General features: G+C 48.9%; 1 long non-coding RNA gene across 4 annotated transcripts; it reads left to right on the top strand.

Annotated features, from left to right (window-relative positions):
• LOC309647520 lies at positions 1-26,219 on the top strand. 4 transcript variants are annotated; one of them, XR_014256135.1, is made up of 5 exons: positions 1-112; positions 3,894-7,256; positions 18,976-19,101; positions 20,085-25,044; positions 25,323-26,219. It is a non-coding gene; the product is annotated as an uncharacterized lncRNA (long non-coding RNA). The 4 variants fall into 4 exon arrangements; XR_014256136.1 differs by lacking the exon at positions 25,323-26,219 and having other exon boundaries at positions 20,085-25,316; XR_014256134.1 differs by lacking the exons at positions 18,976-19,101; positions 20,085-25,044.
• Positions 26,220-27,005: the final 786 nt, after the last annotated feature.

Raw genomic sequence — 27,005 nt, 5'->3', positions numbered from 1 at the left:
GAGTTTAAAGATCAGCAAGCCTTTTCAGGCGGAGAAGGCGCGGGGAGGCACACAGGCGGGAGGCGGGGCGGCCAGTGCAAAGGCCCGGCGTCCTGACCAGGGCAGGCGCCTGGTGAGCGGCGAGAAGGAGCTGGTGCGAGGCGGTGGGGGACCCGGTAGGAGGGAGTCTGTGTGTCAGGAGGAGAGTTCAGGCGACCTGGGGACCTTGGAGCAGGAACACATCCACATGGGTTTGTGTTCATGAGATGGTGACTCTGGCCCCTGTGCTGCGGGGCGGGGAGAGCCCTTAGGAGGGGCAGGAGTTGGCCGAGAGGACGGTGAGACCAGGGCTGCTGGGGTTGGTGGGGAGAGAGGTGGGTTTGGAGATATTTGTCACTCGGGATCTGCAGGTCAAACTGGGGAGACGGGAGAGAACGGGGGAAGGGAGGCAGAGAAGGGGGAGATGTGAATGTTCTCAGATTTCTGGGTCGGCCGACCAAGGAGGGAAACTCGAGACAACACGTTTAACTTAGTCTTTGCACTGCCTTTCAGGTTCTGGTTGATTCTGTGGTTTCTAAAGACTCAGTAGGAAATGAATCATCGATCAACGATAACCCCACTGCTGAGCTCATAGGAGGAACGGGTTCTCTGTGGAGGGCGGGTCTGCTGACGAGGGGCCAGAGCTCTGCAGGGCGGGCAGTGTCAGCGACAGATGCCAGCAAACCTGTTCTCTGCAGGTCACACATCCCACAGGCCTTAAAAGACATTAGATCGTAAACGTACCATGACTGACGTAGAGAACAGTAGACGGTGGATGCACTAGGGGTGGTAGGCATCCTCACACTTCTCTAGTCTAATCTGCCCATTGTGTAGATGAGAATATTGGCCCCAAGACGTTAAGTAATGCAGCTACTAAGTTAAGAAGGTCACGCAGCTAGTTAAGGCTCAGGAATGAGATTGGGTCCCATGGTGGTGGGCCCCGAGTTTTACATTGTTTTCACTCTTCCAAGCTGCTGCTTCTTGCGTTATTCAGGACTGTTGTGTTTAAAAGTGCACACAGATTCCTTAATATGAGAACTTTAATGTCAGAGAAGATCCTTGTTCTTAGGAGACAGACATTCAAGAATTATGAGGCAATAGGGCATAATGTATGCAACCTGTATCCAGTGGCTTAGGGGTAAAATATATGTTTATACATGTGTATTTCTCTCTATGTATATCTATCTATACACATACATCTCTAGAAATATATGTATATATATGCATACATCTCTACTGATGAATCATCTATCTCTCTCTCTATCTATCTATCTATCTATCTATCTATCTATCTATCTATCTATCTATCTATCTGCCTACCTACCTACCTACCTACCTACGTGCCTGCCCATGTATTGAGAGAGAGGGAGAAACAGAGGACTATGTGGTCACATTCTGGTTTATATATATATATATATATATATATATATATATGAAATCTAGTTGTATCTATAAAGCCAGGTAGTCTGGTCCAGAGCCCGCACTCTTAACCTCCGTGTTGCATTGTGCCTTTAACGTGGACATATGCTACCATTTATAGCCTGGAAGCAGTTCATGGTAAAGCTTCCTGCCCCGTCTTCACGGTGGATCAGAGATGATCACGCGGTGGTTACCCACCGTAGCATTCAGCACTTTTCAGATTGCTCTGATGGACGTGACCTCCTCCCATCTGAGGGCAGCCATCCCTAAACTACCCCCCTTGTGGACAGCTTGTGACGTGTTCTTCCACGTGACGTGTTCTTCCAACAAACCTTCTCAGGTGGGTAGGACAGGGTTGCTATCTCTTTCGTCTGTGAGGAAGTTGGAGAAGCTGCTTGAGACGTTGCTGAGACACACACAGCTAACAGGAGACAGAACCAGCTGTTAAACAAGGTCCCTCGTGATTTGTCCTGCTCCGCACGCTCTCCCTACAGAAGCCTGTTCTGCACCCTTTCAGGGGAAGCCTGCAGTGGGATCTGTTTGGCTGCCCCGTTTGACAGTGTTCTGTAACAGGAATCTCAGCAACAGTGCCTGGGCGGGGGGAAGAGTCTCAGCCCTGGGGGAGCGCTGTGTCAAGAAGGAAAGTGCCGCATCTTCCACCAAGGACACAGCCCTACGGGGTCTGGCTCAAAGAGCCACCCTTTATTTTGTACCCAGCTTCCCTCAACAGATATTACGGGGTCACAGTGAACAAGGTGCTTGACGCCAACCTTCCTGGTCTTCCTTCTGGAGAAGAACTTGGATGCCGTTGCCAACTTCGGTTCTCTAACCAGAGAGAAACCTGCCCCATCTGAAATTCAAGAATTATTTGTTCAGAAGCATTAGAAAATCTGGAAGAAAGGGGAGTGAGGGTGTTTTTCCGGCTGGGCTTTGTTCGTTTGCGCACTTTGAGAAAATCTCGACAAGTTGGCGAGGATACTTGCTCCCAGTCACTTATTCCTGGCGGACCTAATTCAACGTCAGAGCTTTTTCCTGTGGTAACTTGATATCAACATTTTCTGAACTGTGTTCTGAGGAACATACTTCTATAGTAAATCAGTGTTCTATAAAAAGAGTTTTGAGGGCAAATAAACTTATTAACTAGTCTGCCTTACTCTTGGAAAGTCACAGGCTCTCCAGCTCATCTGGGTTCAGGAAACATAGTAAATAGAAAGATCGGCTGGACTTTGTTGAGCTTGGTGATTTCCAAATTCATGGACCACAGAACTCCCTTTTTTCATGTAATAATTACTAACATCTACAGCGGCAAATGTCTGTGTACTTTTAGGGTAATATTTGCAATAACACTTAGTTTGATCAGTTGGAAAAACAAAGTTACCAACTCCATTTTCTACTTGGGAATATTCTTTCTGAGCTTTTTTCCAAAAAAGATTCCAAGGGCATATGTGTCGTTTGCAGATGTACACATTTAGAAATGCAAAATGCTTTGAAAGTGTTGATTTTTAAAAAAAAACCTAAACTACTTGCTGGGGAGCGCGGATCTGCGCGGTTCCCTTCAGGCCGGCCTCTGATGCTCCTAGAGGGGCAGCCGGGCTGCGGGATGAGGGCTGGGCTTGCCCTTCTCGCCCCACGTCTGCAGGGGCCTGCTCTCAGCTGCGCTTTGTTCACCTTCGCTGGCTGCTCCCTGCATGGTGTGTCACCTGGGTGTCTGCCTCTGTCCCCTGCTGTTGGCTCCTTTAAACCCACGTCCTCTTTCTGCATTTGATCTCTCGTCCACGTAGTCATTTCTCCCTTTTGCTTTGCCCGCCCACCACGTGCACAAAGCTGGGGACAGAAGACTCAATGCTATTCAGGGACAATAGCCCTGCACTCCAGGACCTCGGAGTCGAGCTGAGAAACAGGCTGTGGAAGGACGTATTCAAACCCGACTCACCTTCAAGGCTGCTCTACCCAGTCTTCCCCAGGAAGCGAAATTCCCTTGACTGTTTAAGCTACCGTGATCTTCCTGCCACCGGAATATTTTATGTCAGTATAGTCAGTTCTTACTTTTTTTTTTTTTTAATATATTTTTAAGGGAAGTGACTTAATTTTCTTCACCTCCATGGTAGGTTGAGAACCAAGATCACACCTTAGAATTTCCCGCAGTGCCAGGCATGTGCTCAGTGAATAATTGTTGATTTTCTCTGTAACTCAGCATCCATTGAGCATTGCACGGACCCCAGGACCAGAGACAGGGGCACAAGAATGACAGAAAATGAGATCCTTTCTCAGATTTTTATCATATACTAGGTGAGGTTCTTAACATGGGATAAAAATACCTTAATTCCCTTCCCTGTAGAGCAGAGGTTTCTCAGCCCTTGTGACGAAAACCTAGTACAGAGTGAATTTTAAATCAGTACTTGGTGTACACCTACCTACACACACAACTGAAGCAAAAGTTTCACTAAACTTTGCAGGTGTAATCAAATTAAGATGGGGTCGCAGCAAAGTAGAGCGGGTCCTGACGCCGTATGACCGATGTCCGCACGAGAAGAGGGAGCTTTGGACACAGACACACAGAGGAAAGGCCGCGTGAAGATGGAGACAGAGAATGGAGCGATGCGTCTGTAGACCGAGGGACCCCAAGGACTGCAGACACACACCAGAAGCTAGGGAGCAGCAGGGAAGGGCCCTGCCCGGAGCCATCCGAGAGAGCACAGCCCAGCTGATACCTTGATTTCGGACTTCCGGCCTCCAGAAGAGGATGGGAAAATAAACTCCTGTTGTTCTAAGCCGCCAGTTCGTGGCAATTTGTTCCGATAATGCTACGGACTTAATACACCATTGTAGAGTCTTAAAGAGGATGATAAATGTGATTCCATCTCTTTTTTGGAAAAGACCTCAGTTGGCGTGAAAAATCCAGGGGAGGAGCAAGCCCAGGGGCAGGAGGCCTGTGACGGGTCCTGGGCGTGAGTCTCCCCTGCGCCGCATTGGGCCTGTGGTCTCCCTTGGCCCAGTTGGCTCAGCCAGTCCCTGAGCTGGCACCGAGTCTGGTGGCCAGATGAGCTTCCAGGTCATCTCATCACATTCTTCTCCTTCTTCAAACCTTTCCAGTGGTTCTCCGCTGTCCCCAGGAAAAGCCAGAAGCTGCTGAACATGGTTTGCTGATCTCCCTGTGATCTCATCTTTGCTTGGTCTCTGCTTCTGCCTGTGCTCTCCCCCACCTCCTCCCTCCCTCCCTTATTTCACTAAAACTGTACTTCTTGAGCACCTGAGGGCACGGCCCTGAGACGGACTGCTTTTGCCGAGGTTGAATCTGGCTTTTCCAGTTGAGTAATCTGGTGGTTCTTGCCTGGGGCGCGTTTGAGCCCCCTGAGAAGTTTGCACTGTCTGGAGACACTGTGGTTGTCACAAGTGGGCGCCGGTGGCATCTCGTAGGTAGAACCTAGGGGCGCTACACGTCCCACAGGGCGCAGGCTTGCCCCAGGAACAAAGAACTTTCAGCTTGCAGATGTCCATAGTGCTGAGGTTGAGAAGCCCAGACTTAATCTGAGATCAGGGTAAGTTGTTTCACCTCGCGAATCTGGAGTTTTCTAATCTGTCATAGTACCCATCTCAGAGGCCCGTGTGAAGGTGGAGTGAGTCAGTACCATAGAGGACGTAGAAGACCCCAGGCTCAGGGTGAGCACTGTTAAGGCCCCTCCTCGTGACCCTGTGTCGGGCACAGACTAGACCCCTGTGAGTAACACACCCTCAGACACTTCTGTCCTGCCACTCTCCTCCCCTCTGCGCCTCCCATGGAATGCTTGCCCTGGTCATGCTCAGATTCTTTCAGTTATCAGGATGGACTGACATCTCTCTCCTCCAGGCCGTGGCAAACCACTGCCCCCTTTCCCGCTGACCAGGCTCTACTGACGCTTCAGGGTTAGCTCAGCTGTCACCTCCCCTCGGGACCTTCCCTGACACTCTCGCCTCCACACCTTGGCACAGTTCCCCACACCCATCATGATCTCCATTGCCGTGGACACGTCCCCCATCATAGCCCCCATCCACCGTGTGTCCATTGCCCAATTAACCCCCTGTCCTGCTTGGTAGTGAGCTCTCTGGGGGGCAGATTCTGTGGCTGTTCTGTGCATCACTTGGTGACCTGCCTGGCACATAGTAGATTCTCAGCAAACGGCTCCATGAATGAAAGGATGAATGACAGCCACAAGCTGTCCACAGGGGGATAGTTTAGGGATGGCTGCCCTCAGATGGGAGAGAGGGTAGGAAAATGTCAAGACCTGGAGTGGGCAGGGCAGAGGGTCACCCACCCTTACACCTTCCCACACCGTCCAAGTGTCCTGACACCAAATAGGTGTGTTTGTTGTGTCTGAGGTGCAAGACGGTTTTCTCTTCTCATCTCTAACCACCTAGGAGATTGTTTTCTTTAATTCTATTGACTGGTAGTTGTATTACTTTGACCATTTCATTAGACATTACTGAATGCTAATATTCTGACACACCTGTGCTAAAGGCAAAGAATTCCTGTCCTCAGAAAACTCAGGTACTGGGGAGAGAGACAGAATATGAACCTTAATAGTAACAGGAAAGAGGTGACCACAAGCTCGAAGTCAGGGAAGGCTTCCCAAGGGAGATGTTACTTGAACTTGGCTTTGAAGGACACCTGGGAGGATGAGGAAAGATCTTTTCGGCAAAGAGAAGGGCAGGGATTAAGGCAGAGAGGCACGGGAGCATGCGGGGGTGGGAGGAAACCCAGAGGCTGGCGCCAGAAGTGTGTTTGGCTATGAGCTGGGGTGGCATTGGCTACAAGTGAGAGAAAAGCTAAATAAGGTTGAGTTTGCTCACAGGATCAGAAGTCTGGAAGCAGGCAGCTCCTGCTCTGGTTTAGCTGTTTGAATGTCCAACACGGACCTAGACTTTTTCTGTCTTTCTGCTCCATCTTTAGCCTGTTGACCTTCGTCCCCAGGCCTGGCTACCTTGTGGTTGTAAGAAGACCCCGGTGTTCAATGTCATATTTGCTGTCAAGCCAGAAGAGGGGGTGAAGGGGGTAGGACCAGCCACATGAGTCCTATTGGGCTGCAAGGCATTGGAAAGCACTGCCCAAAGTCAGAGTTCTGTTAGCAAGAGGAGCAACGTCCACCATCACATTTGAACTGCAAAAAGTGGACTGAAAATGCAGACTAAGGCCAGGTGGTGAAGAGCTTTAGATGTCCCACCAAGATATCAGATGTTAGAGAGAAAGCACTGGGAAACCACTGAAGGATTTTCATCTGGGGAGTGATGTGATTCGATTTGTGTTTTAGAAAGGCGATGATAGCAGCAAGTTGGGGACTAGAATGAAAGGGCACAGGGCCAGAGATGGAGAGAGATTGAGGAAGCCATTGCAGGAACCCAGTGAATAAATGATGAGGGTCTGCCTTCGCAGAGTGGGGTGGAAATTGAGAGAAAAGGACAGATGTGTGAGACACCTGGGAGGTGGAGTTGGGGGTTTATGGTGATTGCATTTGAGGAGGGAGTGTCCAGGGTGTGGTTCAGGTTGGCACCCAGGATTTTGCCAGGGGGTCAAATGAATTCCCAAGTGTCCCCCCAACTTCAAGTTCTTTCCTCAGTTTGCAATGCATGCAAACATACAGGGATTATTGTTTACAGCTTCATCTCAAATTTTTGGTTCTCTTTTGGAATTTGAAGACACCCTTTCTCCTTTTTTTCACCCACAGTTTGGGGGTGGTTAAAGAGATCAGCTGTCCTCCAGAGCCTTAGCGAGTCTCAGAAGTGGCATCTAACTTGCTTTGAAGAAGTACATCCTCCATAAATAGCAGATTTGGCAGAAAAGCTGGGTAAGGTCCCATGATTATATAAAAACTGGTGTTCATTTTACATAAAATGTCAAGTTGGTCTTTAAACAGCAGTCTCAGAAGCACAAGCCATCTCATTATCCATTAAGTCATTTAGCGTCCACTGTACAATTTTTCAAAGTTATTTTCCCCAGAGGGATTGCTGACATACAGTATTCTTGCAAAAAGGGTGGCAGGAAGAGGGGGAAGAAATTGCTGAGAGTATCCTGCAAGCAGTCTCTTGTTGCATTTGCTTTATCATTTAGGGAAAATGCAGACATCAAATCTGAGACAAGAAGCCAAAAAGAAAACCTTTAGATACTGTTGTAAACTCAGGGCTGTGTTTGGTGCAGTTCAATGAGAGTTTTCTGCTTTGCTGCCATAGTTGTTTCTACCCATGGCACCTGGCATCATAAGTCCATTACCCTGTCCCCATTCTGAATAGGACCCTGAATTAGGCACAAACGCAGGTCAGAAAGAAGCCATGATTTCCATGCTGGCTAGAGCCCTGTTTGGTTGGGGAGACTGAGCCCACACACTTAAAGTAACTTACAAACCCTCCAAACAGCATGTAGGAGGCCCTAATTACTTGCGCTGCTTGGACCTGGAGACCTTGCTGTTTATAATCTTAAAAGGCCGCAGCGGCAGGGGCCCTTCAGCAGCATAGTTTTCAGAAGGTCTTCAAACACCCTAAAAGCCACACGAAAAATTGACTATATATCTTCACAGACTTTTTATTTCCTGTGGAAGATTCCAGTATTTATCAGATTCTCAAAAAGGTCAGTTCTTCCCACCAGAGATGGGAAGAGCACAATGGCAGTGTTACAGTCCCCCAAGAGGGTAAATAAACTAGTGAAAAGCTATAGGCCATCTTGATGACCCCTAATCAAGTTGCTGCCCCACGATGGGGGAGGGGGGCAGGGGTCACGTGCATCCCTGAATAGCAGGGCTGGGCTCACCTCGGGTGGGGGTTATCTCCCTCCAGAAAACTCCCTCCCAGGTGGTCATCTGAAGCTGAGCTTCAGCAAGTTTAAAATGTGCATGTGTCACAGACCATGGACCATCTGTGGCTGGTGTGCCCTGAAAGGCCCAGGGTCCCCTGACGCAGAGAGGGGGCCCGTGTGTGTTCCAGGCTGTCTCGGGGTCATGGACGTTCAGGTTTGGGTGAGGCTGCAGGGAACCTCCTTCCACCCCTGTCCCTGCCTCAGGGCCCTTCTTTTCTGGGGTGTGGATCACTGGGGATTGCGTGTGACTTGTGATGAGGTGGAGTGCTGTGCATTCCTTCGGTTGAGGATCAAACACCGAGGTAACTCCTCGAGGTCAAGCAGGACATGTGCGAATTTCATCGGTTGTGCCCTTCCCACCCAGTGGGCCCCGATGGCCCAGAGCGTCCGCCTGTCCCGTCTGGGCTCAGTGCTGTCCTAACCTTTCATGCAGGCAGCCAGGGCTCTGAATTCCTAACATTGCTTCTGGAGTTGCCCCTCCTCTTTCTTCTGCTGACACACCCCTCGTGGCAGATGCTGGGTCACTGAGGTCCTGCTTGGCACTAAAAGTTAGCCTTGTTATTAGGGGCACTTCCTTGGACCCCTCAAGCCTGGGATTTTTCCAGAGAGTCTTAGTCAGCCTGGACTGTTATAACAAAATACCACAGACCGGGGGGCTTACGGACAGCAGAAAAATATTTCTCAGCGTTCTGGAGGCTGGAAATCCAATGCCAAGGCTCTGGCTGATTTGCTGTCTGGGGGGGGGGTTTCTTTTCCTTGTTCAGATGGCTGTGCTCTCGCTGTGTCCGCACTTGGTAGAGAGAGAAAGCGATGGTCTCCCTCCAGGTCTCTTCTTATGAGGGCACTAATTGCATCATGAGGGCTCCACCCGCGTGTCATACTAAATACCATCACATGGGCAATTAGATTTCAACATACGAGATTTGGGGAACACAAATGCAGGGATAAAATTCAAAATGTTCAATAGCAGCTATGCCGTGGAGACAACCGGACAGAATAAGCATCTGCCGTAACACAAGGGCACGTCCAGAGCACCTGCCGGCCAGGGATCGACCTTTTACGGGGTTTGTGGGTGGTGTGGACGGTGGGACACCCAGGGGATTAAGGCTGTAGCTATTTACCAAGCAGGGTGGGAGTGTTTCAAGATTACATCTGGCACAGCTGTACCCACTGCTTACTGGCTGGTGATCAGCTTAATTAGCTAGAAGTTTATGACTCTGTCTTGGCCCCCTTCCTCCCAGGTTTCTCTGAAATTCTGCAATTCCATGATCATCTTATTCGAGTCTGGGACTTGAGTGCAGATGTGTGCCTAGGGTAGCACACTTACAGTTTCCAGAAAGACAGTGTCTAAAATGTCATCAGTTCCCTTTGACCTCCCTCTTCTCTGCAAACTTCCCAACTTCATATCACTTTCCCGATAAATATTACACTTTTCGTTTCTCTTAAGTCCTGAAATTCAGCGGCTTTTCTTATGTGCTCAGAGAGATGGCAGCTGTGAAGCTCTTGGGCTGCAGCCAGATACAGGAGCCTGGCGAGTCCTAGTGCATTTGGTCCTGGGGAGGAAGTGGCGTTCCCTGAAGTGGGACCCAAAAGGCTGTCAGCAGGAGGGGACAGCCTCCAAGGGCCAGTGCTTCCCAGAAGGGGGGGTCATCTGTCCACGTGCTGTGTGCCGTTCTGTGTCTTTGCTCGGCCGTTTCCCCCACGTGGAATGCCCTCAGCCTATCTGCAAGGTACACGTACTATTGATACTTACTGTTTAAGGCTAAGTTTAAACGACCCCCCTTTCTCACCTCCACCCCCTTGAATTCCCTGTCGGCCCCTCTCGTGGACGCATCACTTCCCACCTGACTCCAGTTTATCCCCTGCACCTTCCATCCCTGATGTGCTGTGATGCTCTGAGCCTAAGACATTTGTGCGGATCTTAACGTTTCCTGAGCGCCTCTGGGAATGCAGATGTTTTATGTGGTGGGAAACCAGGGGAGGGACACGCCGATAAGAGTTCCTGCCATTTGCAGGTGATAGAGGATTTACTGATATTTTGTGCTGTGTGAGTTCACTTGATTTTTACAACAACCTGTGAGCCAGGTTGATTACGGGGTTTTTGTATTGGATAAACTTTGTAATCTAAGCAGATTGTGGGATTACGTTTCAGAACCCAACAGAAGCTGCCATTATCAGTGGCTGAATGAGTCTTTGATAAACCTGAAGATTCATGTCAACGGGCGATCCTGGTTTATATTTGACAGATTGTGAAATGAACACGTCTTTTAGCATTTCTCCTAGTGAGTCACTCTAGGCTGACTGGGCTTGGCCTTGCATTGGCCCGGGTACCATCCACCTGTGAGTCGAGGACACAGCTGCAGGGATGCACCACTGGCCCATGTCCCCAAGGAGTTTTTGGATTATTGGGGGGACAGGGGAGTAGGTGTCGGAGTTACGGAGTGTTATGGTTGTCTTGCTGTGTAACCCACCCAAACAGCGGCCTCCGTCATGGTCCTGCAGGTGGACTGAGCCACAGCGGCTGTCTGCAGGCTGACATGGAGGCTGGGATGTGGGGCCTCTTCTCTCCTTGTGGGCGCCCCCTCCATGGTCTCTCTGGTCTTTCCGGTAGGAGGTCCCACTGTTCACACAGGGGTTCAGAACTTCCCCAAACCGTGTCCCAAGAAGAGGGCACAGAGGGTGTGGTCCTCTTAGCAGCTGGGCCCAAGGCTGGCAAGCAGCATCCTGGCACATTCTGCAAGTTCATGGGACCTGGGTCCAGCCAGAGTCAGCCTGGGGGACACGCCAGGAGGTGTGGCTTTGGGCCACCTTTGGAGATGAGCAACCACAGCGAGATGAGTGGATTTTAGGGGCATGCAGGCTGTACTGGGAGAGCAGAGAAGCCCAGAATTGGGACGGAGAAGCCTTTTGGGAGATTATGAACCCAGAGCTATGGGGTTTTTTTCAATAAATAAGATTTAGCCAAATGAAGAAAAAGGAATGTTTGGTAAGTGAGTGAACTGATAAATGAACGATTTGAGTCAGAGGTAGAGTATTGGGTCATACTATAAAAGCTTTTGGTGATAGGCATGGAGGTGACATGCTAAGTATTTTGGAGACGTACAGACCTGGGCTCAAATCCTGGCTTCACGTTTGTAGGCTTGGCGACCTCAGGCCAGTTACTCCATTCCCTGAGCTTAATTAGGCTAACGAGAGGATGACCTTATAGGTTTGCTGTGAAGAGTAAACCAAAACCCCTACCCTCGTGCCTGACGAACTGTGCTCTGCTCAGCAACTGTGTCTAATTTTCAAGAGAGACAAGACACCTCTTAGTGCACCTGGATAGAAAAATCATCATCAACATGAAAAAATTCCCGCTTCTAAACCCAGCCAGCGGGACTTCCCTGGTGGCGCAGTGGTTAAAATCCTCCTGCCAAAGCAGGAGGCACAGGTTCGAGCCCTAGTCCGGGAAGATCCCACATGCCGTGGAGCAACTAAGCCCGTGCGCTACAACTACTGAGCCTGCTCTCTAGAGCCTGCGAGCCACAACTACTGAGCCTGCGTGCCACAACTACTGAAGCCCGCATGCCTACAGCCCATGCTCCGCAACAAGAGAAGCCACCGCAATGAGAAGCCTGCGCACTGCAACTAGAGAGAGCCCACGCGCAGCAACGAAGACCCAACACAGCCAAATAAATAAATAAATTAATTAAAAAAACAAAAACAAAAACCCAGCCAGCATCGCATCCTTGCTGAGATCACAGAGCTGCCCCCTTTATGTGTGACCGTCTACGAGCACCACGCCTGTTTGACCTTTTTCTAGGGGTGCCAGCCAGTGAAACAGGACAGGAGAAGGGAAGGAGCAAGCATTTTTAGAAGAGAGAAGATAATATTGTTGTTTTCAGATTAAGATTTCCTAGCTTGAAAACTTGAGAGGATCAACTGAAAAACCATTAGGATAATAACAGAGTAGGGTAGGTCAAAGATGCTCAAAGGGCTTCCCTGGTGGCGCAGTGGTTGAGAATCTGCCTGCCAATGCAGGGGACACGGGTTCGAGTCCTGGTCTGGGAAGATCCCACGTGCCGCGGAGCAACTGGGCCCGTGAGCCACAACTACTGAGCCTGCGCGTCTGGAGCCTGTGCTCCGCAACAAGAGAGGCCGCGATAGTGAGAGGCCCACGCGCCGCGATGAAGAGTGGCCCCCACTTGCCGCAACTAGAGAAAGCCCTCGCACAGAAACGAAGACCCAACACAGCCAAAAATAAATAAATAAATAAATAAATAAATAAATAAATAAATTAAAAAAAAAAAGGAAAGCAAACTGTTCAGAAAATAAAAATATATTAAAAAAAAAAAGATGCTCAAAGATGGGTAACTTTCTTATATACCGATAGTCAGAAAATATAATTAAGGAAGCATTCCACTCATATAGCAGCAACTGCAGAAGTTTACCTGAGAATTAACTTGACAAAAGTTGTTTAAGACCTAACTGAAGAAAATGATAAAACTCTACTGTAAGACAAAAGAAAAAAAAGATTTGAAAGATTGGAGAGATACACCCTGTCCCCAGTTGGAAAAACCTAATACTATAGAGGGATGCTTTTACAATTCCTTTATAATTCCTATAAAAAGTGATGGGATTTTTCTTGGAACATGAGAAAAGTATTCTAAATTTTATATGTAATAAACTGATAATAAAAAACTTACAAAAACCCATTAAATATCTACATCAGATATTCAGAGTATAAAGCTACAATAATTAAGATGATATTTTGCTGCTCTGAGAGCAGATGGACATGTCAATAGACCTAAAAAGAAAACCCGCAAATGGCCTCACATGTATATTCAGTGCGTGACAAATGTAATATTTCAACCAGCGAGGAAGGATTATTCTATACTAAATGCTGGAATAATTGGTTAACTATTTGGAGGAAAAAAGTTAATTACCTAACTCCATCTATCATAAATAAATAATAATGGATTAAAAGAATAGATGTAAAAAAAGAAATCAAACAGTAAGAAAAAGAGAAAACAGATGAATATTTATATCATCTTAAGGGTGTGGAGACTTTTTAACACTAAAGGGAACACACATAGATTTGAGAGCTTTGACAACAACGACAAAATATTTTTTTGTCTGCTCAAAATATATACAAATTAACATAAAATGGCAAACTAGGTGAAAATGTTTGCAACAAAGTTATCAGCCATGGCATATCTGACCCTCTACATAGAGGGATTATAAGGTGATGAAGTAAGGACTTAACCTTACATAACCTGGTAGATAACTCAAAGGCAATGCAGAAAAGCAGAAATACAAATGGCTGGTAACTCCCTTTTAATGTTCAACATCTCCAGCAGATAATGAAACACTGGTTAAAATGAGATGTCATTTTCATCTATTAAACTGGTAAAGGAAAAATAGGAGCATCCCCAGTGCAGGGAGGGTAGAGGAAATGCATTAAGGGTACAAGTAAAGGCAGCTATGAATATTTTGGAGTATAAGTTGAAGTTAAGAGTTTTATAAAGTATAAATATGTGTTACCGTTCAACCTAGCAATTTCTTGTCTTGGAAATTATTTTAAGAAGAGAATCAAGAATATGCACAAGATTTATATTGTAATATATTCACAGTGTTATTTATAATTGTTAAAATTTAAAGACAGCCTGTTTATTTAAAAGATGTAAAGTATGAAAAATCCATAAAGTGCTATACTGTTCAGCTATGAGAAATTACTGTTTAGAATCTAAGAAGATGTAAAAGAATGTGTACAACAAATTTCAAGCAGAAACAAATGTTCTATCCCAAATAATCATCTCTCTCTCTGTCCATTTACCTCCCTAGAGAAAGAGCAAAAGTTATATGCAGATGATGGAATTTTGAATAATTTTGTTTTCCTCTTTGGGCTTTTTAGAACTTTCCAAATTTTCTACAGTGAAACTGTGTCCTTTGTGATCTAAGTGGAGAATGTTGCTTGAAAACTAAATGAACAAATGTCAGTTATGTGTTGAATTCCCTGAGTTGCTTAGATGTGACTTTTAAACCAGATTTGGTGAGTCCCCACTTGCCATCTGCCACGTCTCTTCCAGGGACCTCAGGGGCTATAACAGAAGTATTAGGACAAAATTAGTTTTACTTGCTGTCTTAGTCCGTTTGGGCTGCTTTAACAAAACACCACAGACTAGATGGCTTATGCAGCAAAAATTTATTTCTCACTGTTCTAGAGGCTGGAGGTTCTGGAGATCGGGGTGCTGGCACGGTGAGGTTCTGGTGAAGTCATCTCTTCCTGGCTTGCAGACGGTGACTTCTCGTGTCCTCACGTGGAGGAAGTGGCGAGGAATCTCTCTGGGGCCTCTTGTACAAGGGCGCTAATCCCCTCATGGGCTCTACCCTAGTGGCCTAAGCACCTCCCCACCTCCTTGGGGGTTAGGATTTCAACACATGGATTTGGGGGGGACACAAACAGGCCACAGCGCTTGACTTTAATGTCATGGAGTATTTGGGGGAAGGACTTGGAGGAAGATTCAAACTCATCATGACCAGATAGATGGGCGTTGCAGCATAGCTGTTTCTTCGGGCATTTCTACCACGAAAAGCCCAAAGCGCTGTGATTTTTGCTGCCTGTCAGCATCTGCGGCTTGTTCTGGAAGCACCTCTGCTGGGAAAGCCCATGTGAGCTGAAGGAACTTCTTCCCGGGCCCCTTATTTTTGAAAAGTGGCTTCTCCCAAAAGCCAGCTCTGAAATCGTTTCCATCGTTGGTGGAAAATCGTCCTGGGGAGGAACCCCAAGCTCTTGATCTAAATAACAATTTCACCTTCTCTATTTAGAATCCTGGGTGGTGATGCTGAGTGAGGCCAACATGTCTTTTTCCCTTCAGGTTCTCCTCTTCATGCTGCCAGGGGGGAGTGCCTCTCGGCGGCAGGCCCCGCACAGAAGGTGCTGAGCGGTGCATCTGCTTTAAATGCTCTGTGTGCACATCAGCGGCTGATTATATATTATTCACCAACGCGCTAAACACAAAGGAGGAGAGGCTCAGCACTTGATAGGTTAATTTAGAATGTTTTTTGTTAACAAACAAATCTTTTAAAAGTACCAAAAAAAAAAAAAAGAAAGGAAGGAAGGAAGAAAGAAGGAAATCTCCGACAATCCGAGTTGTCTTTGCATTGTCTTCGCAGTGGAGTTGCCCGTCTCCTGCTCAAGAATTCAAATGAATTTTGAGAATCCCCTTACAAGTGACAGCCCAAAGTGTAGGAATGATAAACGGCTTTGGCCTTGATAATTTTTATTAAGCACTAAATGTCACATTTAACCTGCATTACTGAAAGCAATTACCCGTGTATCAACAGTCAAGCAGCTCAGAGCGATGCCTGGAGCAGCCCATTTGCCTCCATCTGGGAATAAGGATTTTCAATTAGGAGGCAAATAGCTGCCGAGGGGCTGGGGTCCTCCATGGCTCCCAGAGGAGGCCCGCCAAGTGGGGCTTCGAACGCGTCATCCGTGCGGTGTCAACAGATCAGCCCCAGCCATCTGCTGCCAGAGCAGCGCTTACTTTATCAAATCTCAATATTTACAGACGCTGATCAGCTCGGGGGACCAGGATGGCTCCCTGCCAGGGAGTTCTGGGAAATTCATTTTAAGGTGTGTTTCAGTAGGCTAATTAATTTACAAGCACCTGTTTCATCGCTGGGAGCTGTTAGCACAGCAGATGAGCCTCAGCCTGGGAGGGAGACTTTATTCCGGCTAAATTGATTTCAATTGATTTTAATTTGCTGATGGCACAGTTGTAGGTTTAACGTGAGCATAGCCTGGAGCCCCATTTTTTTCCCTTTTTGGAGTAAGCCTGTGGCTGGCTTATTTATTTCTTGGCCCCGTTGTGGTGGGGAAGTGGCCTCGGCAGGAGGTTTGCATGACAGACACAGGCTGCAGTGGCCTCTTGAAAGAGATATTTACTGGGTCTAATCAGACGTTAGGGTCGGGTTGCCAGTTAACGTTAGATTTGGATTTCTGATAAACCAAGAGTAATTTTTTAGTGCATGTGTGTCCTTTGGGGACATAGTCATTGGTTTATCTGACATTCAGATTTAACCAGGTGTCCTGGATTTTACCTGCTGACCCTGGCCACCCCAGTTGGGGGCCACTGAGTTGTCCAGGAGCAAGTTTCCCCCTATCTGGGTGGTCTCCTCTGCTGCAGAGGAGGTCTTGTCATGGAAACATGATTTTCACATGTACCTCAGGGTCTGGATCAGGATTTCTACCCCTGGGCCAGATGTCACGCTTATAACTGGTACAACTACATCCTCTAAGAGCTGCTCGCATTGCCGGAGTGAGTGTGCTGTGCACAGACTGCGTCCCCCTAAATTCGTATGTGAGACCCTAGCCTCCAGGATTAGGAGGTGAGGCCTTTGGGAGGTGATGAGGTCGTGAGCGTGGAGCCTCATGATGGGATTGGTGCCCTCACGAGAAAAGACATGTGAAAGCTTCCTCTGTCTCTCCCACCCACCTCTCTCCCCTCCTTCTCCCACGTGAGGACACAAATGAGAAGGTGGCCATCTGCTAACCAGGAAGAGGGCCCTCACCAGACCCCAACCATGCCAGCACCCAGATCTCCGACTTCCAGCCTCCAGGACTGTGAGAGATAAATGCCTGTTCATAAGCCTCCCAGTCTGGGGTGCTTTGCTGTCGCAGCCCTCGCTGACTAAGACAGAATCTGACAGATTAGGTCTTGTTCAGTGTTGCACAACTAATTAGGGTGAGGACCAGCTCCTTGACTGGCATTATCTTTTGGTGACAAGCAAGGCTTTTCTTCATGTAATTATCGTGCCCCATGGGCACCACCTGCACTGCCTTCTCCCCGGGACTCCTCGCTCATGGAAACAGGCACCAGAAGTTATGATCCTCTGGCCTCACCCTGTTCTAGGTCTTCCTTACATCACAGGATGGTCCTACTTCTCCATTGGTATCATCCACATCTTAATGGAAAGTTCTCTGTTTATTTTTTAAATATGTTTAAAATATTTAAACATATTTTAATAGGGTTTTATCATTTATTCAGGACATTTTCATTGCATACCTATGTGTACAGAATGCTGTGCTACACTCTGAGGGATCCACACCGAACGTGGGGTCTAGAGCCATGCCATCTGGAAGTGTATAACAGATACGTGTTTACCTGTGGCGCTCAGCGGGATTTCATCCTTGTATTAAGACTTAAGAGAAAATGCCCGTGTGTGTCCTCGTGGGAAGAGGGCTTCCTGGAGAGCCGAACGCCGTCCTGACAGTGGCCACGAGGACAGCTTTCAAGAGCTGTTTCTTATGGTGCCCTTTCAGATGGGCCACCGGAAACCCAAATGCAGTACAGTAACAGTCCTGCAAGGGAGGTCCCCAAATAATTCTAGACACGCTCTTGGTCTGACTGGTGCTGAGCAGAGCAGTGGATGACCACGTCCTTCACTAGCCCTCCTAGTGGTGACTTCTCTAGAGGAGGTGTTGACAAATACCCAGTAGCCCTGGCTGTCAGACAGTGGGCCGGGCGACTTTCTGCTGCCTGAACGGGGCCTGCCGTGCAGCTACTTAGTGTGGCTTGAAATGGAGAGCCAGAATCAGCTATTTCCGCAAGTGTCTTTATTTCTGTGCGGCCTTCCTGGAGTTGTCGCTGACCAGGTGCCACTGGCGTGTAATTAGCACTGTATTCAACTTACTTTCTGTTTGAAACTTAAATTACTATTTCTTAAGTTAATATTTTAACTTAGAAGTAAGCAGTACCATGCATGAAATCATGGGTTTGACCCCCGTTCACTTTTCTTGTCTTGTTACTTGGTCATCCACGCATCACTAAAATCACCACGTGTGCCCTGAAGACAGCATAATCCCAGAGCAGAAGGGTCATTGGAGTCCTTCAGAGAAAATGAGAGGCCTGGGTTCCCTGGGAAGCCAGCTCTGGGGGAGGGGCCACGTGCAGGACGTTTGTGCTGGGAGAGCTCTGGGCACCTACAGCTGAGGACAGGAAGGGCGGAAGTGGGATTGGGCCTGGGCGAAATCGGGCCGGGCACAGTCTCAGTGAAGACCCCAGCTGGCTCCACAGGGTGCCCTGAACCAGGATGGTTTCCTGAGTTGGGGCAAGGGGACCGCCACTTTCTACCCTGTGTAGGGCAGCCTTGGTATGCGGGCTGCACCAGGAGGGGTGCCCTTGGGCGAGGCAGCTCTCTCCAGCCAGGCAGTTCCTGAGGAGGGCTGAGGCCGAGGACTGTCTGCCAGCGGCCCCTCCTGTGTCTGGGGAGCGTCTTCCCTCTGGAGGTGGGCTTGGTGGGGACCACAGCATCTGCCGTGCTGATGGGGAGACAGGCAGGTTCGATGGCTGATGTTGATCTACCACTCACAATATGCCACAGGCCCTTTAGACGCATCGTCATAAATCCTCACAAAAGACTTACGAGGAAGGCGTTTTTATTACTCCTGTTTAGTATCTGACACAACTTTCATCCAGAAGTGGCAGAGAGCTTAGCCCAAGGCCCCACCCACTGGGGAGTGGACGAGCCAAAATGTGAAACCCGGTGGGCTGACTCCAGAGCCCGTCCCACTCTGAGAAGTGGAGCTCTGTGTCTACATATGTGTACACACGTGTATGTATTTTACACATACACGTGTGTGATTGCACACGTGCATGTGTGTGTGTACACGACGCGGGCATAGGTATGCGGATGTATTTGTGGATACGTCTAACCCTCCCCGTGTATGCTAGTTCAGATGCTGTCAGAGGAGATGTTGCCTGAAAACGTGCCTCGGTTGCTGGATGACACAGAAAAATCACTCTATTGCGAGTGGAGAACCGTCCATAAAGGAGGGGCCCAGGGTGCAGAGAACGTGGGCGAGTCGGCCCGTGAAGACGAGGAGGCTGGGCTCCAGCCGCCAGCGCCCGGGGCCTGGACTCAGGTCCGCATCACAACCCCGGGGCTAGCGAGGGGGCACTTCGCACATCCAGTGGCTCGGCGCACGTGGCTCGGTGACCAGCCCGTTCACGCAGGAGAGACTCACGGCCCACCTGGTGGAAGCTCTGCCTCCGAGGCTCCTCCCCTCTCTTGCCGTCTCCCACCCGGCCTCTGGCTCGCAGGGCGGGTCCGGGAAGCAGAGCAGTGGGAGCTGCCTGCAGACGCGATGAGGCGTGTCTCTGTTTGCACCGCTTGCATGGCTGACTCGCCGGGGATCAAGGCTTTGAAATGCAAGTGCATTTCAGCTTGGCTGCAGTGATTTTAGCCTGGGAAAGACCCCAAGCCACTTTTATAACAGGTGCTCATCTCGGCCATTCGGGAAAAATATAAGTGAATTACCTGTACAGCAACTTAGAAGATGCCATATTGTGAACCTTCCAAGATAAGCAGGTGGCCAGGCGCTCTCCATGATAACGGAAGAAGTTAAGTTGCTGCATGAGATCATTAATTATAAACCAGCTGAATAATGGTGATTGGTGCCAATAATGTGGAACTTAATTTTGGAATATATCAGGTCCTTGTTGGTAACATTAAAGCTGTGCCATATGCAGCGGGAAGTACTTGCGTTTTAGTTTTCTAGGGGATGGAGTGGGGAGCAAGGATATGGGTGGCTCATCCAAAAATATATGAGGTTAAAAATATTCCTGTGTTGACCAGAGTAGAAATTATCATGTGACTCATCAAAAGAGTTTTGCTACCCATGTTGACACTGAGGTAGCGTTAAGGGGCAGATTTTGAGTATGTGTTAATCATCAGCATTTCTAAATTGAGCACATAATTTAGCCCAGATTGGATTACTCTCACATATGCAAAGGTTGAGGGTAAATCAATAAAAGCCGTGAATATGTTTGTTTTATTCCAGTGCTAGTTCTACAGAACCACGAGGAAAACAGGAGTCACCTACGGATGGGATCTTGCGTGTTCTTCACGGACATGGCTGTCCCAAGAAGCAGGACTTTTCTTAGAAGAGCAAATGGGTGACTACAGAAATCGTGTGACTAGTGTTGTGAAAGGTCCACGGTTGAAGAGGGATGTGTGATTTCCATTTAACAAAGCCTGGGATCCCACCAGACAGGGCTCATTAATTTAAGACAGTTGGACCCACAAGCATCAGAGGTCACAATTCAATTATGGACGGAGATAATCTTCCTGGCTGGTTTATTTAGCTTGTGATTTTTAATTAATTCTTCTCCATGAGGGAATGCTGCTGCGAGCAGCCGGGGCCGGTAATCTCAGGGCTGTAGATCTCATTTTCGCAAGCTGCGACCAGATGCATGCACAGCATAAAATGCTCCATCCCGTCTCTGCCGCATGTGGCTGATTCACAAGAGTCAATGTGGGCATAAACACTCTTTTAATTGAGCAGGAAGAACTTTCTAGAAACTGTTGTGACCTCACCGTACAGAACCTGCTCGTGGCACGTGTCCCTGCTCCCCTCCACCCGTGTAGACGCTGAAACTAACTAATAACAGAACCTCACAGTTTCATTTCATGTTCGTCAGGAGCATCAGGCAATTTATTAGAACTTGGCTTTTTGAGTTTTATTTGGTTTTATTTTTCATTTTAGACAATGTTTCTATTCATAATTTAGTTGTGGAAAAGCAGTACTTGGGTTTAATACTTAATTCAGCAAGTTAACATGGTTTGTTGCAGTTTCAGTTTGTGGGGTTTTGGTCCATAGTTTCAGTTTGAGTTAATTCCTTTGGGAAGGCATATGCTTAATTTACAGTACTTTAATTCAAAATGTATGGTTATTGAAACAAAAGTAGGTAGAAAACTACCTTTTCTACATATGAAGGAAAAACTCCATTAAACTGAATTTGCAGGTGAATATTTAATCTGTTATGAGGCAAATAAAAATGTTTTCAGTCACTTAAAATACATGATCTGTAGAGAAACACGCACCCCAAGTGGTTGGGAGAAGCTAACTTGTGTGAAGGAAACAAACAGCCCCCAGATTTCAGAAGACCAGACACAGCAGGGCTTATCTCTCTCACTCCCATGATGTATGTACGCCCAGGGTCCAGGTGGGCTCTGGCCTGGGTCTTCTCCCTCAAGGACCCACTCTCTGGAATTGCCAGCTGCGGTGGAAGAGGGATTGGGTTAGGGTTAGGGTCAGGGAAGGCCTTTTCCCAGCAATTCAGTGCTTTGGGCCAGAATGGACCTGCATCGTTCCCACTCACGTCCACTGGCTGGAACTGGTCAGGGGCCTCCCAGACACGGGGTCAGGAAGGGCACCCGCATCAGGCACCCAGAGCGCCGGGGCTGGCGGGGCGGGGCTGGAACTGGTGACTGCACACGTGCTGGAGAAGACAGGCCCCTCCCTCCAAGCCCGGTGCAGCCAGGCATCAAGCAGACGATTCCAGAGGTAGCTGGTGCAGCCCTGGCGCCCGCTCTGGATGAGCATGAGGTACAGTGTGCTGTCCTGGGGCATCACTACCCACTCATGGGTGTGATTTCTTATCAGATGTTTTCCATTCATACAGTGGAATAAATCATGAATCGTGAATGTTTAGAAGTAGCAGAGACTTGACAGGTGATAAGTTTTGGTGGTTTTTAAGGCCTATTCAGTAGGTCTCTTGGGTTGTGTTGAGGTGCCTGATTTGACCAGAGAAGTTCTGACGTGGCCCGTTTCGATTAGTTTGATCTGCATGAAACTGCCATGGTCAGCCATCCTTGGCACAGAACAAAGGCAAAGGCAACCTGCTCTTTGGGTGTGTGTTTCAGATTTCACAAGAAAATAGATTCTGCTGCTTTAAAATATACATAGTACAAACTACTTGTCTCAACGTCTCACATGTGAGCAATCTGAGACCCGAGGAAGTCAGTGCCTTCTTAACGTTGCATCTGAAGCTACTGTCAGAGCAGAGTCGCTGCTTTGATTTTTTAAAAATCTTTTCTTTTACTGTGGTAAGATATACCTATCATAAAATTTGCCATTTTAACTATTTTTAGGTGTACAGTTCAGTGATGTAAAGCACATTCACATTTGTCAGCCATCCCCACCCTCCGCCTCTGGAATTTTTTCATCTTGTGAATTTGAAACCCTGTCCTCATTAAATGCTAACTCCCCCTTCCCCTCCCCCCGCCCCTGCCACCCATCATCTGCTTTCTTCTCTGTGATTTGACTCTTCTAGGGACCTCCTATCGGTGGAATCAGATAGTATTTGTGTCTGGTTTGTGTCACTGAGCACAGTGCCCTCAGGGTTCTTCCGTGCTGTAGCAGGTGTCAGAATTACTGTCCTTTTCAAGGCGGAATGATATTCCACTGCATGAATGGATCACGGTGTGTTTACCCATCATCTGTGTAAGGCATACAATTAATACAGAATTCTGCTTTTGTAAAAAAATAAAAGTCAACATGCAGGGTAGGGGACAAACGCACAGAGAAGTTGGCCAGGCCTGCAGCCAGGTGGCTCAGGTGAAGGGTCGTTTTCGAGGCCCTGCTCTGCATCCCCCAACTCAGGCAAAGGTCTCAAAGACTTTTTGAGGGCTGAGCTTTGCAAACCCAAGCTTATGAAATGACAGTAAAATCGCAACCCTTAGCAAGATCGACGTTTGTATTTCCGTAGTCCCATTTAGAACTCCTCCTCGTTTCCTGCCGTGAGTAATGGGGGCTGATGGACCACACTGCAGGCTTCCTCAGACGGCCTCCTTACCCGAGGGCCGTTGTCCTCATCTGTGGCTTAGTGAGGAGAGAGTTGCAGGACCGCCGCTCTGACCGCGCTGCACCTCCTCCCGGATGGCGTGATGGGCAGGCCGAGCTCTGCCTTGCTCCCCGGGAGCCTGGAGTTGTGTTTGCCTACCTGGGCTTGGCTTTCCCGAGCACGAGCGCGGTGTCTGGAGCTGTGACGCGTGGTCTTAGAAAGACGTTGTTAGGACAGTGTTAGCCTCTGAGCACATGGCAGGGCCTCGAGGATTGCCTCGACGGCATCAGGCAAGCACTTCTGGGAGCTGATAATGTAGTTCCGTGTGCAAAGCTAGGAAAGGTATTTAAATAGGTAGCATTTGAAGGAGTAAAACAATTGGAGGGCTTTTGGGGGATGATGAAGATAACTCTGAATTGTTTAAACTGGGCGTACAACTGTTAAAACAAACCCTGTGCCTTAGGCATCTTCTGGCTTCCCTATTCAGCTGGTTTATTTATGTGGTCAGGATGCATTTTCAGCATTTGTATTTTATAGATTAAACGAGATCTCTAGGTAACATTGTTGGAGAAACATTCCCTCTATTTTATCTGGAAACCATAGGCTTTCTGATTAATAATATTAACTTGAGAAATAATATTCCTTTAAATGCAGGGAGTGAAAAATCTAATGGAGTCTAGGGCAGGGACGGGGAGCTTGTCAGGAGGTAACTTCAGTGCTAAGCACTTAGGTGGTTGTCCAGTTTCTTTTTTACTTTCTGGTTGCTTCCAAGTTTTTGCTCTTTGTGTATGGAGTCCATGGCTGGAATAAGGGGGCGACACGGCCGTTGTCACCTCCGCCCCCCACTGTGTGGGACACGGAGACGTCTTGCACTTTCACGTTTAAGGCCCTTTAACACTGCAGAGCACGTCGCGTTGTTGGTGACCAGCCCACGCCTGGCCACGAGGAGCAGCACCGCTTCACCAGCCTGCTCTCCTCTGTGCCGGTCACCACCCGTCAGAAGCAGCAGAATCCAGAAGCACCGCTGGGTTTGGAGGCAGACGTGTCTTTGCCGGCCACGCCTTTGCCTGGAGGTGCTGTGCTGCTTCTTGAGAACATCCACTGCGTTCATCAGGCGTTCGCTTCCAGCCCTGGGTCGCCTTTGCTGTCAGGGTGGGGGGACGTGAGCAGCAGCTGTAATGCGACATGAGACAGAATCGTACACACACTGATTCTGTGCAGTCTCGGGCTGCATGTGCGCACACGTGTGTGCTTGAGTGCCTGTGATGAGAGCAAACTACACCCCCTGAAGCTCAGGGTTAGAAACGGCGGATGCAAAGATCAGTTCCCGGAGTCGGTGGTGTTCACTGGGAAACCCTGCTATTCGGGGTGCAGGGGAATCTCGGACCACCTCATCAGAGGTGGCTCCGCCTAGAATCGTGACCTACAGAGTCCCTTCGTGGCTCACGTGCCTCCTGCCACGCTTGTGGGTTCGCAGGATCCCCGACACCTTTTCCTACCCTCCACAGCCCGCCTCCATCCCTGGGGTCAGAGTTCATTCCTCCTTCTCCATTTCTCATCCCTCCATTAAACACCTAGTCGTGTCCTGCCTCTGTCCTGTTTGGGCTCATATCTGCTCCCTCTACTCTGTCAATCCCTTCTGGTCAGAGGTTCTCAAAATCAGCTTTGAATCTCTCTCTTCCTGGCCGAGGCCCTGTGCACACAGAGGCTCTCGAAATACGTGTGACATTGACTCAGTGAGTGAAATCGCCTGCCTTGGGTAACCGCTGGAGGTTGTACCCTTTCCTCTCCTCGCTGTGAGCCTACACTGATACCATGTGTCACGGGCAAGTGGACAGAAGGCTCGAGCGAGTGGTGACTGGACCCACGCCGGCTTTGCTCGTCACCTGGACTGCACTAGGCCCTGAGGTTTGCTGTTCTGATCCCAGCACCTCCATCCAGTTCCATTCAAGGTTTCAGAGAAGTAGAATCTGGGTTTCTCACAAACGATTCGAACATGAAACGTGTTCCCAGACTTGACGCGAAGCGGAGCCGCGGTTCTCCTTCGCTACGTGAGAAGTGCCTTTGTGAGAGCGCGTCTCTGTTCAGAAGGGGAAGAAGAATGAGATCTACTGCGGGGTGTTCGGCAGACGCCGCCGCTCCAGGAACATGTGTATGACCGCGTATCATGTAACGGTACGCTGTGGGGAATAGTAATGAATAGTTTGGACCACAATAATGTGCATTGTTGATGTTTGTTAAAATAAAGATATTCAATTTATAATAAAGGGGATTAAAAGCTTAATTCGTGACTATGTTAATATTTGCCTGCAAGTACACAGATAAATGGGGACGCACCTTATCACGTCGAACACCTGCGCACACAAGTTCCTCCACCGAGATCTCCATGGGATTGTATGTTTCGCAGAGCTTAAACTTTCATTTCCCAAAATAATGATATCATTCATTTACAGATATAGATAGGCTCTGCGCGCTCCAACTCCATCCTGAAATGAGCATTGTGACTTCAGCTACAAAAACACGGGATTAATTGCAGCAGCGATACGCGCGATTTTCCCGCTGCAAGAGTGGATGGCTGAACACACGGCACCAGCAGCACCTGCACCTTCACTTGTGTGGGTCCCCAGGATGCACGCGCACCCACAGGGCCGTTCCGCCCTCAGAGGGATACAGGTGCACCTGGCTTGGTGGAGAGTGGCCGTCACAGATGCTTGCCAATCAAATCCTACTTTTAAGTGTTCTAGGGGGAGTTTGCCCTTTGAAAGAGGTTTACGATGAATTCTTCGGATGACGTGTCCTGAGGGGAAATTAAAAAATGTTTATGAGCATCTCTGACTTGATCATCCCTGGGCTAATTACCTGGAAGATGCAAAGATAAGATCAGGTGGTGCTTTCATCTGGCTTCAGAAAAAAGCAAACATGAATAAACAACCAGAGGTGCTAAGTTGCATGCTCCATTCCTCAGGAAATGTGCTGCGTAGACGGTGGATTACTGGTACATTTACAGCTCTTGGTTGTATTTGCTTCCTAGGGCTGCTGTAACAAAGTACCACAGACTGGGCGGCTTCATTCTCTCACACCCTGGGTGCCGAAGTCCCGGATGGCGGTGTGGGCAGGGCCGCCCCCTCTGCAGGGGTGGGGAGGGTCTGTCCCTCCTGGTGTCCCTCCCCGAGGCCTCTGGTGGCTCCTGGTGTGGGGCAGCACAAGTCCAGTCTTCCCACGGTGTCACTGGGGTCTCTTCTGTGTCCAGACTCCCCTTTTATAAGGACACCGGTCATTGGATTAGGCCTCCCTCCCGCAGTGGGATCTTAACTAATTATGTCTGCAATGACCCTGTTTCTAAGGTCACCTTCTGAAGTACAGGGGGTTAGGGCTTCAAGATGCGAGTTATCCAGGACGCGACTGAGCCCGTCCACGCTGGTGTTAGCAGTTATAGTTTGGGGCAAGGCAGATGGTAGAGACCAGCACAAGGCCAGTGGGCAGAGCAGAGCTGCCACGTCCAGGGAGGTGGCCTGGAGGAGCTGGGCCCTGAGCCAGGGCTAAGCTGTGGTCACCTGGCCGGCTTCGTGCTCCCGGACTTCCATGAACCTGGGGGAAGAGGGGAAGTGTGGGCTGGCCCCCTGGTCACTTGTGGGGTGAGCGGCCCCTATGGCTGGGCTACCCCAGGAATTCCCGACATCTTGGTGTGCGCAGCGGGGTGGGCTCGGGGTGGCAAACTGTGCACCTGCTGGAGTCAGAGGAGGCCTTCTGCCGGCGGGTTGGCGTCGGCTCGGGTGCTGGTGGGCCTGCAGCCCAGACTGGCAGCTTGTGGGCCCAGGGTGTCTTGTTCGGGGCCTGACGGGAAGGGGTGAGGCTCTGAGCGGTAACGGTTACAGCCACACGATTGTTCAGGAGGGGAGATTCCCCTCACCCTTATGTCCTGCCCGGAACTGGGCCAGGCCTGTCGCTTTCATCGTGGACTTTGACCCTCTCCCAGGAGGCAGCCCTGATCCCACTGTCAGGGTGAAATTGGGGTTGAGTCATTTTTCCTACGGGTTTCAGCTGTGTGCTGGGCTTTGCCCCATCTGTTTGGGTCCGGAGGGCATGGTCTCACGTGCTGTAAACTCCCTCCACCAAAACCGCAAAAGGACTCAGCA

The sequence above is a fragment of the Balaenoptera physalus genome (genome assembly GCF_965194825.1).
Source record: "Balaenoptera physalus genome assembly, chromosome: 18".
NCBI lineage: Eukaryota > Metazoa > Chordata > Mammalia > Artiodactyla > Balaenopteridae > Balaenoptera > Balaenoptera physalus.
The sequence above is the reverse complement of the archived record's forward strand: the minus strand, read 5'-3'. Positions and strand labels throughout refer to the sequence as shown.